This window comes from Ceratotherium simum, chromosome 2, assembly GCF_057802395.1.
Source record: "Ceratotherium simum simum isolate JZ-2026a chromosome 2, ASM5780239v1, whole genome shotgun sequence".
Classification (NCBI taxonomy): domain Eukaryota; kingdom Metazoa; phylum Chordata; class Mammalia; order Perissodactyla; family Rhinocerotidae; genus Ceratotherium; species Ceratotherium simum.
Genome location: NC_141901.1, coordinates 74666161 through 74681344, shown reverse-complemented (window position 1 = coordinate 74681344; position 15184 = coordinate 74666161). Strand labels below are relative to the sequence as shown.

The following is a 15184-nucleotide window of genomic DNA, read 5'->3' as shown; positions in this document are numbered from 1 at the left end:
GGTGGGAGTGCAAACTGGTGCAGCCACTATGGAAAACAGTATGGAGATTCCTCAAAAAATCAACGATAGAACTACCATATGATCCAGCTATTCCACTGTTGGGTATTTATCCAAAGAACTTGAAAACACCAATTTGCAGAGGTACATGCACCCCTGTGTTCATTGCAGCGTTATTCACGATAGCCAAGACTTGGAAGCAACCTAAGTGCCCATCAAGGGACGAATGGATAAAGAAGCTGTGGTATATATACACAATGGAATACTACTCAGCCATAAGAAACGACGAAATCCAGCCATTTGTGACAACATGGATGGACATTGAGGGTATAATGCAAAGTGAAATAAGTCAGAGGGAGAAGGTCAAATACCGTATGATTTCCTTCATTAAGTAGTAGTAGATAACAACAATAAACAAACACATAGGGACAGAGATTGGATTGGTGGTTACCAGAGGGGAAGGGGGGAGGGAGGAGGGTGAAAGGGATATTTCGGTACATGTGTGTGGTGATGGGTTGTAATTAGTATTTTGGTGGTGAACATGATGTAGTCCATGCAGAAGTGGAGGTACAATGATGTACACCTGAAATTTTTACAATGCTATAAACCAATCTTACTGCAATAAACAAAAAATTAAAAAAAAAATATTTCAGCTAGATATAAGGAGTAAAACAAATTGATGAAATGAAAAAAAAAAACAAACAAAAAAAACACTACCTAAAGCTAGACACAAAAAATGTTACACATCCTTGCAACATGCCCATGTCAAGTCAGTAGAGAGCAGATAGGGAGACCTGCCAAGACCACAAATGATGAAAGGAAATGTCTACATGAGGAATTAAGAAAGCAAATATAATTTCAAGACATCAAAAGTGCACAGGTTTATGAGATAAAAAAGAATATTGGTAGTAGAAAAATCCCCCAACAGTGAGTAATCCAAATAGGTTCATAAATAAGCATAAAATGTCTGCAGCAACTTTTTTGATATCTCTTTTTTTAGAATAGGTATCGGACATTTGCCCCTTTTCTATGTTCCTTTATCAAACTTGGTAGGATTTTGTTAGTTTTCTTAGTTTTTTCCAGTAAGAATGTTTTGGCATTGTTTATCCTCTCTACCAAATATTTTTTTATTTCATTCATTTTGTCAATTGTCTAATTTCCTCAAGTAGATTTGATTTATTTTGTTTTCTCTTTCTAATTTCCTGAGATAGATGCTCTGCTTGCTGTATTTTAACTTTTCTTCTTTCCTAACCTATAGATTTTTAGGCTATAACGTTCTCTAAAAGGACCGCTTTAGCAGCATCCCAGTTTTTATATGTGGCATTTTCATCATCGTTCTAAGAAAATGATTCCTACTTTCAAACATTGCTACGTCTTTGATCTATGAACTATTTAGAAATGTATTTTTAAATTTTCAAATGTGAGGTTTTTAGTTGTTTTTTTTAAATTAATAATTCCCAGGTTAATAGCGTTGTGTTCAGAGAACATGTTTTTTTTGTTTTTTTTTTGTGAGGGAGATCAGCCCTGAGCTAACATCCGTGCTAATCCTCCTCTTTTTGCTGAGGAAGGCCAGCTCTGAGCTAACATCTATTGCCAATCCTCCTCCTTTTTTTTTTCCCTTTTTCTCCCCAAAGCCCCAGTAGATAGTTGTATGTCATAGTTGCACACCCTTCTAGTTGCTGTATGTGGGACGCGGCCTCAGCATGGCCAGAGAAGCGGTGCGTCGGTGTGCGCCGGGACCGAACCCGGGCCGCCAGTAGCGGAGCCCGCACACTTAACCGTTAAGCCACCAGGCCGGTCCCCAGAGAACATGTTTTGCAGGGCATCGGTTCTTTCCAATTTGTTCAAACCTCCTATCTGATTGAGCACATGTAAATTTTATGTGAAAGTTCCAAGTGTGCTTGGAGGTAGTGCGTCTTCTACTTTTTTGGATTCAGATCTCTATATTAATACAAATGGCCACATTTGTTAAGGCTGTTTCTCAAATATTTTCTAACTTTATTGATGTATTTTGTCTGCATGTTTTATGAATTACTTAAAGATGTGTTAAAATCTCTCATGATAAGAGGGCTGGCACCGTGATCTGGTGGTTAAAGTTTGGCGTGATCCACTTCAGTGGCCTGGGTTGTGGGTTCGGTTCCTGGGCATGGACCTATACCACTCGTCAGCCATGCTGTGGGCGCGACCCACGTACAAAATAGAGGAGGATTGACAGAGATGTTAGCTCAGGGCGAATCTTCCTCAGCAAGAAAAAAAAATATCTCTCATGATGATTGTAGACATGTCTATTCTCCATAAAGTTCTGTATGCTGTTTTGTTATACATTTGAGGCTATATTATTACAAGCTATTGTTTTTAACTTTGTATATTATCCTGATAAATTTAGCTGGCTATTATCATGAAGTGATGGTCTTTGGTTTTTAGGTTCTTTTTTCTTTTGGTGTAAAACCTACTTGTTTAATATCAAGTTGGTTATGGATGCGTTTCTTTATATAGTATATCATAATACATCTTTCACATTCTATTACTTTTTCACATTTCTATATTCTTATATTTTGTATTATTTTTTGTAAACAACATAGAGTTGGTTACTAAATAAGAAAATCTTTACCTTTTAAGTGAAGCATATCATTCATTTACATTCAATGTATTTATTGATATATTTGATTTAAAATATTACCTAATTTGGGCTTTCTCTTTGGCTTATCTGTTCTATGTTTCTCAGTCAGACCCTGAGAGGGCCAAGGAGTTCCTCTTACATGGACCTGTCAATTCTCCATATTTCCTCCAGATATCTCAATTTAATCCCTGTTCTGGGTCTTTGCAGATGTCTTTGACTCTGTGAAGAGCTTGTGGCCTCCAGAGGTGAGACCATTCTTTTGTGAATAAGTTCAGTTTGGAATTCTATAGTTCACCCTTTCAGGTGAAAAGGGAGCAAAAAGAAGCAGGCTATAGGCAGACTGACAGAGTGGAGAGGGTTCTTTCCATAAGAAATGACCAAAGAAACTAAACTTCCATAGCTCTGAAAATCACGTGCAAGTATGGTTCTGTAAGTCCCGCATCTTCAAATGAGTGAGGGAAGAGGAGAAAATTTTTTATTTCTGCCTATATTTAATAATTACTTATAAAGTTCCTCCTATATGCTGGGCATTTATTCTGGGTGCTGGAGGCCTAGCAAAGGAGAAGGGATGAACTTGAACACAAGAGCTGGCAAAGATGTATTGTGAGAAATGAACTTCAGCAAACTCTTCAAGAGATGAAGTTTTATGGAATCTCATTACTATCTTCTCTGTGATTATTTATCCAACTAGTGACCTCTTCATTATTTCCTGTAAATCTATTTCTTAGGTAGAATCATCTCCTGTTTCACTGAAAAAAAGCTTTAAATAAATATGTGTTGCAGGTTTCCTAATACTTGCAGGTTTTTCTGATAAAAACAGCTCTCGAGTTGCTCTTAAGAGGAGGCTCCTGCCTATCAAGGACTGACTCCAAGGGTGAAGATGGTATATGTCACAGCAACTTCACAGGGAAAGAGAGCTTGGCCCTGGACCCTGTTTCCTTCTACAAAAAAAGACAACAGACATTGCAAAGAACACCTAGTGGGGGTGCAGCCTTCTACATGTCACCAGTGGTGAAGATGTAGCTGCAGGAGCTATTATCTCAATAGCTTTTGGTTGAGGACACCTAACAGGTGGCTGAATCCTGACCTCACAGTCTTCTCAAGAAGCAGAACTGAGACCTCTAGGCCCTCTCGGCAAGGGAATAGAGAAAGGTTGATATAATACCCAGACAATGATCCCCTGGACATTATTTCAGTAAGAAATTGAATTTTGGATAAAAAGTATTTTACCTCAGGAGAATGACCCTTGTCTGACTGAAGGACCAGGATGGACACGAGAGGTTTGCATGATAAAGATATTTTCTTTTAAAACTTAAACCTCACAATTGACCTATAACTCAAAAGTGAGTGACATCGTTCAGGAGTAGTTGTCATAGGAAACTCAAACTGAATACATGGTGAATCCAGCCCTTCTCTCAGGAAAAATGAACATTGTGGCAAGCCTCAATTAGCCTGAATGTCTTTGCAGCCCCACTTTCTAGGAATTGCAGTCCTACTTCATTCTGCCCCTTTTGTATTAGGATCTTAATACTACACCCTTTATTTTGAGTCTTTTGAAGCATCTGTTATAATGAGGAGATAGAAAAGTGGAGAATTGGGAGATCAAAGATTATTTATTCACTCAACCAATGTTTTCCCATTACTGAAAAGTGCTGAGCATGGAAATAGGAGCTGAGATTACAAGAATGAAGATAAACCAGTCCCTGGTAGCACACATCATCGGGGGGACAGACGTGAATTGGTAATTTCAATTTTCAAAATCATGTGGTAAGTACAATGGGAACATGAAGGAGAGCCAACCCATCCAGTTTAGGGGATTCAGGAAATCCAAGACTTCAAGGAGAAACCAGTTAGCAAAACAAAGGTGAAGATCAGTAAGAGGGGGTGCTTGAAGAAGTCTGAATACTATTCTCAGATGCCTTGGATAAAGAGGTAACATGTCGAGCTTGTGCAACTGGAGGTAGTTCATGATAACAAAAGCGTGATTGGCAAGCATCAGTCAGGAGACAGGGAATTCCAAAAACACAGAAAATACATTGCAAATACACCGCATGTCTAACACCTTACAATTCTAATTTGCAGTTGGAAAGCAAAAGATACACCATCTGGGTTTTCAGGGTCGCATGATACTTTATACCTTATTTTACAGAGAATTTAAGGAAGTAGAAATCAACTCCATAATAAACAAGATTAGGATATAAATTTTGTTTCTCCAGTATCTGGACCTCACTGTTAGACCTCTGTTTTGAGCTGGCTGATGCTTTTCTAGGAATGTAAAATTCCCTCTCATCATCATCATTATCACCATAACCACCATCATTGTTTCTTCTTTCTTATACTTCTGAACAAATATTACATACTCACTATAAAATCTCCACACATATAAAAGTTAATACAAAATAAAGTATTCCTCTCATTCCTGATCTCAGCAACCTAGGTTCCACCAGAAGGAACCAATGTTGCTAGTTTCTCATGCATTACTCCAGAGATTATCTAAGAGTATACATACATGTACATAAGCACTGCATTTTTTTCCAGAAATAGTTCACTATTCCTTTTGGTTTGCACCTCATCTTTTCCACATTACAATACATCCAGTAAATTGTTCTGTATCATTACAAATAGAGCTTCATCTCTCAATTTGCTGGCTATGTAATATTCCATTATATGAGTGCACTAAAATTTATATTACTAAACCAATATAGATGGACATAGAAGTAATTTCCAATCTTTAAAATTATAACCAATGCTGCAATGGACATCTTGTATATACATTATTTCTGCGACTCTTTGTGTGTGTGTGTGTGTGTGTGTGTCCTAAAACTGAACCTATTGGGCCAAAGTTAACATACGATAAAATTTAACAAGTATTAGACATGATTTTCAATAGATTTTTTACAATTTGTATACCCCTAAAAGTACATTTTCAAAAACATGAGAACACAATTTGATAGCATGTGAGGTGAAACATTGTATTTCATTTCTCTTATTTTGAGTGACTTGAATATCTTACTTTACTGTAAGCTGTCTACTTAAAGTTTGCTAAAAAACTAAAGTTTTTATTGATTTGTGGTTCTTTATAATAAATAACTTGCATAAATTACCTCTTTTCCCTGACATAAATTAGGTTATCTTTTTCAGAACATTTTTTACTTCTGAATTTTTTTATGCTATTTTTACCACAGCACATTTATTTTTTATAGTTTTGTGAGTATTTTTATGTCTTTGGGTTATGTCATTTAAAAATAAATTCAATATTCCAAGATAATTTTATAATTATCTCACATTTACTGTTTCTATGGAGTTTTTTAATGTTCAAGTTAAGGTCAAGCTAATGTTTACTTTGTGCAAGGTTTATAATAGATCTAATCTGTTATATTCTATATAGCTGTCCAGTTATCTGACAACAGTTATTATACAGTTCATGTTTCCAATTGATCTGAAATAACACTTTTCACATACACTTAATTCCGATGTGTACCGGGTTCTATTTTTAGACTACCTGGTGTGTTCTGTTGCTATGTCTTTATATCTGTGCCTCAGTGACACAGTGTTCTAATTATTGTAGTTGTGTTACCAATTGAGCTTTCCCCCAACAACCAGGAAGAAACCCAAGGAAGAGCCCCTGCCCTTCCTTACAGAGTCCTTTCTCTGTTTGGTGTCACAAATTTGAAATGAGACCAAAGCTGAGAGTTCAACAGCACAAGCTTTATTCAATGGCCAAAGAATGGAGAAGTGGGAAGCAGGTTCACAAATCAACCTCTCAGCACTTGGGGTGATCAAGTAGCTATTATAAGTGTTCAAGGTAATGAAGGGGAGGAATATTCATAGTTATTCAGGGAACTGGGCAGCCTTTTTGGGAGAATAGGGTGCCACTTCTTTTATTTCCTTATTTGGTCTGTTGTTTCCTGTCATGGCCAGGGTAGGTGTGTCATTTACCATGTTAATGTATTTTAATGAGTGTATAATCAGCTACGGGGTCTACTTCAGGTCAAGTTAGACTGCCATGCTACCTCCAACTGGTCTTGACTGGTTCTAGTCACGGGTCATAGCTGTCTTTCCTTCCTGCAGTTTAGGGTTTCCTGAAAACTAAAGATAATATGTTAGGCTTGTTCTGAGCAGGGTTGTGGTCAGTGTCTTATGATGTCGGTGGGCCAGGTAACAGTTGTATAAATTTCATTGTACCACTTCTAAATTGTCTTGGCTTTTTAATTTTTTTGATCAGCTCCGTTTAAATTTTATAATTATCCTTTTTGATATTTTAATTTAAAACACGCAAACTTTACAGGTGGACTAAAAGAGAATTGATTTGAATAGGGAATTGGCCCTTCCTACACAAGAACACAGTATATATATTCATTTATATAGTTATTCATATGTGACTTTCAGAAGCATTCCTGATAAGTATGTAACAATTTTTTTTCAGAATATTACAAATTTGACCTTTTCTTTGTCTTCTAATCAGTTATTTCCACTTCCATTAAATTAATTCCAGCCACATTTATTCTATCTTTTGTTTGCCAGGCCTTGATGCCCTATAGTAGATACTTTTATATTTTTATATTAAAATTTTGCCAAAAAACAGAAAATGTGTATACACACATTAAAAATAATCCAGATGAAAAAGCTGTTATGAAAACTTGTAAAAATTACCTGACATCAGCTGATGGAAAATCTCAGTAAGTCGTGACCACATATCATTTATAACCGCCCTAATCTGAGACCACAGTGAAGGCTCTGAAGTATTTTCTTGGTCATTTTCTTCCTCTATCTCTGAAGTGCCAACATTTTCAGAATTTTGATTGTCATTTTCTTCCTCTGTCTCTGAAGTGCCATCATTTTGAGTATTTTGCCTCTCCATCAACATTCTTATTTTGGCCTAAAAAAGTGTGCTTGCATTAGTTAAAGGTAAGCTTTTTAAAATCCCAATCTTTCAAGAATAAGGTTTTATATTAACAATTTATAAAATTGTCTACGTTTTCCTTTTGAAAGTATTCTCTCTGATAAGATCATGAGGGGATATTATTCACAGTAGGAATATATCCTGGTTAGGCTTAGAAAGTGAGAGGAAGCACAGTACAACCTTACTCATATTTAACCATCACTAGTGTTTTGCCAGGGTGCTAAGCAGACGTAAGGACAATTGTTGTAAGATATTCTAGCCAAAACTATGCTATTTGGGAGAGAGCCTTCTATCTGAATGGCAAGAATCCTCACCAATATCTTAGAAATAATGGGAACTTCTAAGCTGATTTGGAAATCTGATATAAACACTTCCAGATGGGAGAAGAGAGAATCCTCCTATGCTGTGTGCTGACTCAGGCGGGCTATCCTCACCCTGAGACAACTGCAGCCAGATTAGAAGCTGTCAGCCCCCTCCATTTCTAAGTCTGTGCATATCCTATAGTTTTAGATCAGCAAGGATATACCTTAGGGTCTTTGGGTGCTGGTAGGATTCCGGATAATTGGCAGTAATCGAGGTAAATTCGACCAGTTGCTGCTTACATTAGATATACCTGGTTAGAACATTTACTTAATAAACCTGGGAACCCCACTTAATACTGGCCCCAGGAGATCATCCCTCAAAACAGCAGCACAAATCCTGGGAAGGTTATTTACATTCTATAAATGCTTGGAGGTATCAAGGCTTACTGGACTCTCCAGAAACTCACCGTGGACAGAATTCAAGTGCCTCGATGTCAGCCATTAAAAACTCAGGGCTTCTAGTGAATCAAATGCAGTAAATGACATTGCTTCTCTCTATGACTTTGATTTCATTTTCACCTCTCCTTTCCCGAGGTTCCAGAGCTTTGTTCTCCAGTCACTGCCCAGACCAAGGCCAAACTTACCTCAAACTCTTGAATATCCTTCCCCAACTCTCTCTGCTCCTCTCTGTGAACTCTATCTTTATCTCTCTTCTCCTCTCTGGAACTCTATCTTTCTCTCTCATCTCCTCTCTGTGAACTCTATCTTTCTCTTTCATATCCTCTCCGTGAACTCTATATTTCTCTATCATCTCCTCTCTATGTACCCTGTCTCTCTCTTTCATATTCTCTCCGTGAACTCTATCTTTCTCTATCATCTCCTCTCTGTGAACTCTATCTTTGTCTCTCATTTCCTCTCTGTGAACTCTATCTCTCTCTCTCATCTCCTCTCTTGGTTGAGCTAGGATTCCATTGAAGTTTCTTTCTTGATCCTCCAATTTTTGCTGTAGCTCTTTACACCTCTGCTCAAGAAGCTCTTTTTCCCTCTCAGCTTTCTCTCTTTTGGTATGCTCTGCTGCTGCAGGAAGATTTTAGAGAGGAAAGAGAACAACAGTCAGGCCTGAGAACTCCAACCCCTGTCCCCGAATCCTCCACTTTCTCAGAGAACAAACTGTCTTGAAAAAGCAAATGGAAACGTCTGAATTCTTCTGGTGACCACACATCAACAGCAGGTTTGAGAATGTGATAGGAAAGGCCCTGACTGTCTATGCTGGATGCACAACCACAAGTTGGCTTGTTACTGTCAGACATAGCAGAGCGTGTTCACAGAAAGGGAGGAAGCTCCTTGCTTCAGGAAGGTCTCCCTGTCAGAGCTCTCAGAGGGCATTGCAGGAACCTACCCACCGCACTGTGAGCTGAGCCCTCCCCTATACCTAGTAAGGACTCTTCTGCATCACGGAGGAGCAAATTTTTCCTCAGGTAGCATTCGTATACTTTCTTCTTCATCTGCAGTAAGCACTGGAGATCACAAAGGGGCAAAACACATCAGGCAGGTCAAACCTGAACTTCAACTGAAATATTCTGAAACATGAACTGTTCCAATTAACATTCTCTAGTTGCTTCCCACTGCCAACAAGTAAACTTTCCAAGCTCCTGCCTACCTCACTACCCCTCCAGCATCCTCTGCCGGTGTGGATTCCCACCACCCATGCTACGGGTCACCAGCCAGAAGAATGTACACTTTTACAAACACATAACCTTAGATGTTTTTGTATTTTTCACATGTTTTTTTTGTGCTTGCTTCTCCTCCAGTCACATGCCATCCTCGATAATATGTACAAACCTTTCAAAATTTACATCACACACTTCTTCCAGGAAGATTTTCTAGACTACTTTTCCCATGGGAAATCATTGAATGTTTACATTTGTACATTTGTATCACTTGTACATTTTAAATGCATGAAATTTATGATGTGTGAGTTATATCTCAGTAAAACTGTGAAAGAAACTTGAATTATTCCCATCTCAGAAAAAAAAATAGTCTCTCTAAGACTATTGGTAAGTTTCTTAACTCCCTGGGCCTTCCTTGTGAAGTTTTGGCTTTGCATATAATTTTCAGCTGTAGTATCCTGTGATTTCATCTACAGGGTATCATTAACAGTAATATGACTAAAAGTAAAATAAAGATAAAAAATTATCTGGTAAGAGAATCTTCCAGAGAAACTTGGGTTACTATGAATGGGAGAGAGTGCAGAGGAAAAGCAACAAGCTCAGAACAACTTAAGCGCATTCCAAGCACATAGGGAAACTTTGCAAATATTTAGTCCAGGTGTCCCTCTGAGAGTCTGTACTGACTTTGCTTCAGAGATCAGATAAATTTCCCAATAAAGTGCCTCAGTTTGGAGGAGAGGGAGATAAAATAGAGCAATACAGTCCTTGAGAACTCTCTTACTCAGGAGAATTAGGGTCCTTCTACTACAAACAGTAGAGACTCTGTGGCCGATAAGGCAGCCTCTATGTAGAGGGAGTAAATGAAGAATCAACTATTAAGACAAATTACCCTGTACACATTCTTTAACTCCTGCTTGTCATATTGGAAGGAGCATTCCATGGAGGCTTTCCTGTGTTCCACGCTTGGCAGTGTCCAGACCATTTCTGTGAGAACTTTACTCTGCAGCACTGCTTAATTCTCACGCTAGGACAGAGGTGTCACCATGTTCTCTAAACAAGGAACTATCCCACTGGTGAAGGCATCCACAAAGGTCACCACCATAATCTTCAGCCCTTAATGAGATAAAAAATTTAGGGGATCAATGAGAATCAAAATCAGAAACTACAATTCTAAAATGATTTCTAAGAAACCCTATGCGGTATGAAACTCTTCATAAATCCCATCTCCTCCTACTAAATTATTGGTTTCCTTCCTATTAATTCTTTCTTCTATAGTTCTCCAGGTCACTACACTCAATAAAGTTACATATCTTCCTTCAGCTCACATGCTCTGATGTATTTTGGAAAAAGAATTTCCCAGCAAAGTATATTAAAAGTAAAATAGACAATCATACAACTCAATAACAAAAAACAAACAATTCCATTAAAAAATGGGCAGAGGAACTAAATAGACATTTTTCCAAAGAAGACATCCAAATGTCAACAGGTACATGAAAAGATGCTCAATATCAATAATCATCAGGGAAATGCAAATCAAAACCACAATGAGATATCACCTTGCACCTGTTAGAATGACTATCATAAAGACAAGAGATAACAAATTATGGCGAAGATGTGGGATAAGGGAACCCCATATATTGCTGGTGAAACCACTATATTTGTTCTCTGTATCCACAGATAACCATTTCTGTGAAGGGGATATTTGATCAGGGAGGTCTTTTCAAGATATCTGAGCCTCACCTTTTGAAAATCATTTTGAATATGAGCATAGAAGCACTTTTGAAGATTTTGTTGAGGACCCTGAATTTATATTTAGCCCACATGTCACCATTTTATCATATATGTCCATGGGATATGGTTAAAAATCAGTGCATACTAACTGCCCTCAGTTGAGTCATTGAGGCCCTTGTAGACGAGAAAACTTTGGGAGATAATCCTTCTAGTCCAGGGTGCTCAAAACTGGATGCATATTAGAATCACCTGGGAAGTCTTTAAAAAATACTAATGATGATGTTGGGACTGGCTTAGTGGCATAGTGGTTAAGTTCGCGCACTCTGCTTTGGTGGCCCAGGGTCCACAGGTTCAGATCCTGGGCGTGGACCTACACACTACTTACCAAGCCATGCTGTGGCAGGGATCCCATATATAAAGTAGAGGAAGATGGGTATGGATATTAGCTCAGGGCCAATCTTCCTCAGCAAAAAGAGGAGGATTGGCAACAGACGTTAGCTCAGGGCTAATCTTCCTCACCACAAAAAACAAAGAAATACGGATGCCCCCATCAGCCTGCCAAATAGTTAAATCATATGGGAGAAGGAGAGGGAATCATCATACTTCCTAAAACCTCAGGATTTTAGGATCTCTGCATCTCAGGATGCAGCCAGACTTCAGAACTATTGATTAGACCTTCGTAATGCATGAAACAATGAGGAAAGCTGAGGTCACAGAGAAAAATGCCTCCTTCCCCATGTGAAGAGCCAGGAGAAGACCCTAACCTTTCCATCAGCTTTCTTTCCCCTCCACTTGCTGCTGCCCTCATGGTGGCCTTACTGCAATTCCTTTTCTCATCCTACTTTCATCTTAGAAATCAAAGGTTTTAAGCCAAAACCTAATTTGCAGGTAAAAGAAAGTTTATAAATGTGCATACCTGCTCCACAGCACTGCTGGTCTGTTCAAAAATGAGCTCCCAGTTGCTCATCAACTCCGCCTTGCTCTGTTTTGTCCTCTCACTGCTCTGCTTCTAATTTATAGAAGCCAGAAATAAACTGAAGGCGTTAATCATTCTAAGGAAATGGAGCATAAAACTGAACCTGAAAGTAAAAGTAATTCATGGTATTTTTAAATATTTAGAAAAGGCAGGCCAGAATCAAGCCACTAGAGCCTGAGAAAATATAAGAGTGAGGGAGGTTGGAGGATTCCAGAAACTCTGCAGTCGGGCCTTAGTAAATATCAACATAACGAGCTTGCTTTATTTTATCCCCATCTTGCCTACCTACAAATGGACTATGATGTATGTAGGTGCCCATTTTGTTGTATTATACTTCTTGGAATTCATGGAGTTTCTTGAACAAATAGGTTAATGTTTTTAATCAAATTATGGACGTTTTTGGTCATTATTTTTTCATATATCTTTTCTACCAGTTTTTCTATTTCATCTACTGATGTGACTTCTATTATGCCTAAACTGGCACACCTGCTGGTGCCTCACAGCTCTCTGAGGCTCTATCCATTATTCTTAGTTCTTTTATTTTCCATGAATTGGATTACCTCTGCTGGTTTATCTTCAAGTTCACAGATCTTTCCTTTGCCGGCTCAAATCTGTTGTTGAGCCACGACACTATATTTTTTATTCTAGTTCTTGTAATCTTCCACTTCGGAATTTCCATTTTATTTTTTTGATAACTATCTTATTATTAATATTTTTTATATCATGAGTCATTTCCATCATACTTTGGTTCTTTAAATATAGTTATCTTTAATTCTTTAAAAATACTCATAATAACTGCCTCGAACTGTCTGCTAAGTTCAACACCTGGACTCCATGAGACAGAGTTTCCATTAACTTCTTTTCCAGTGACTAGGTCAACTTTCCTGTTTCTTTGCATGCCCCATGATTTGTTTAAGAACACAGGGCATTAGAAATAAAATAATGTTCTAACAGTGGATTTTGATGCCTCCCTCCAGGAGTTTTTGAGGACCCTGAACTGGTTTTGTAATTTGTTTAATCACTTGCCTGGACTAATTCTGTACAGTCTCAGGACCTTGCCATGTGTGGCTGCTGATTTCTCTGCTCAGTTATACTTTTAAATTTTTATTCTTTTAGTTTTTAGGATTAGCTTTCTAGAGGTCACTTGAGTCATCATAAGTTATCTCTCAGCCAAAGACAGGTCAGAGTTTAAGCTGCAACACCTTGAGCCAGTAAACGTCCTTTGTTGATGGATCTCAGTGTGGTTCCAGAAGGCACTCAAACTCCCCATGTTTTACATCTCCGCAGGGATTTGTTTCTGCACATGCAAGACCTCACATTCAGCCAGGAGAATATGTAGCTAAGAATGAAACAAGGAACGAGAGTAAATGAATCCAAGGGTGTGTTATTGAGCCTCTCTGAGCATCTGGGGCATAATTTCTCTGAGGGTACTGTGAGTGCAATTTTTACCAGCAGGCCGGGAGAGCAATCCAGGTATTGCACAAGCTCATCAAACCACGTTATTGTCTGTCTTTTCTTCACTTGGCAGATGTGTGTTGGTAATATATTGTGGTTTTAATGACCCATGGAGTGAAGTATCTTTTAATCTCTTTTTCGTTCTTTAGATATCCTCTTTTATTTTGGTTCTGAAAAATACTGTCATTTATGTATGTTTCTGTTTTTAACCTGCTTTTTTCACTTCATTTTTCTACTTGGAGATCTTCATGTGTATGTGTGTATTCTTGTGTGTTTGTGTGTATCTACTTAGACTGAATATAATATTTATACCTCCCAACTAAAACACCTTAGGCAGTTTATAATTTCTCAGTTTTTCCAAGACTATTTCTAGTTTTGATAACACATAATCTCTAGCTCATCATCCAGAGAATATCTCAGTTTCAAACTCATGCAAGAAATTAGAGTGCAGGACACTCTCTCGATACATGAAACAAAGTAAAAAGACATAAATCGGTCCAAGAATATCTGGAAACACATCCATTCCTTTTTCTGGGAATTCACTTTCAGAGCTCCTTTTACAGGCCAGATCATGATGGACTGATTTACTTTACTAAGAACACCTATTACACCAAAACCTCACTTTTCTAACTCAAACATGCCATCTCAAACTTCATGGCCTCCCAAAAGGCAATGTAGACCAAAGACTGATTCCTATTAGTTACGGTGATATTTGGGTGATTTTCCATGGCTAGCTGAGACCATGCTTGGTGATTTTCTGATCCCTTCCCCCTTGACTTTTGCAGTCATAGTGATGGTGATCTCTCAGTTTTCGGATGTAATTGAATCAGATAGCTAGCTGGATATAGCTCCTCTTGTGATTCCCACTCCCAAATGCAAGACTATCTAAAACCAGGTGTATGTGTACAGATTTTACTAAACATGTGTGGCGGGGGATTTTGTTTCCTTAGATCTCTTTGCCCATCAGCTTTCTTGGGAAAGACAAGCTTTCTACCCCTCTGAAGCCCATCCTCTTTCAACCACGTAAGTCCATTTTCTCTCTCCTCTACCTGTTCTCTTTTCTCTATTCACTACCTTGCATTTAAGAGCAAATAAATGGTCTAACAAGGCAAGTTAGCAGTCATTTTTCATTGCTTAGCTTTCTGCTGAGTATAATGAGCTGGTAGTTTCCCTGTCTCCTCCAGTAGGCATTTCAAAGTATCTTTATAAACATACATATTTTCCTCTATATGAATAATGTGGGTACCCATTGTTAATATAATAAACCTTTGTTTTGCCTTTTATATAATACATTATCTCAGGAGTTATTCTGCTACAAGACAGAAGGAGGCTGTATGTAAAATGGTGAGTGTTGCAAGCACTGCCCAGACACCCTTGTTTTGGAAACCCTGGGGCAAAATGTACCACAGGTGGACAGAGGCATGGAGCTGAAATTGAACAGACATCTTGAGGGCTCTGGGGCTTTGGGGAAGTTCTGAGCCAGGCAGTAGCTGCACATCCCAACATCCCATCAATTTTTTCCTAGCTCGT

At 38.2% G+C, this 15184-nt stretch overlaps 1 protein-coding gene across 1 annotated transcript in view; it reads right to left on the bottom strand.

Annotated features, from left to right (window-relative positions):
* Positions 1-7358, bottom strand: part of LOC101398413 (guanylate-binding protein 1) — a 68575-nt gene extending 61217 nt beyond the window's left edge. The window contains exon 1 of the mRNA XM_087447894.1: positions 7271-7358. The gene's annotated coding sequence lies outside the window, so the exon portion shown is untranslated. The remainder of the gene's footprint in view (positions 1-7270) is intronic.
* Positions 7359-15184: the final 7826 nt, after the last annotated feature.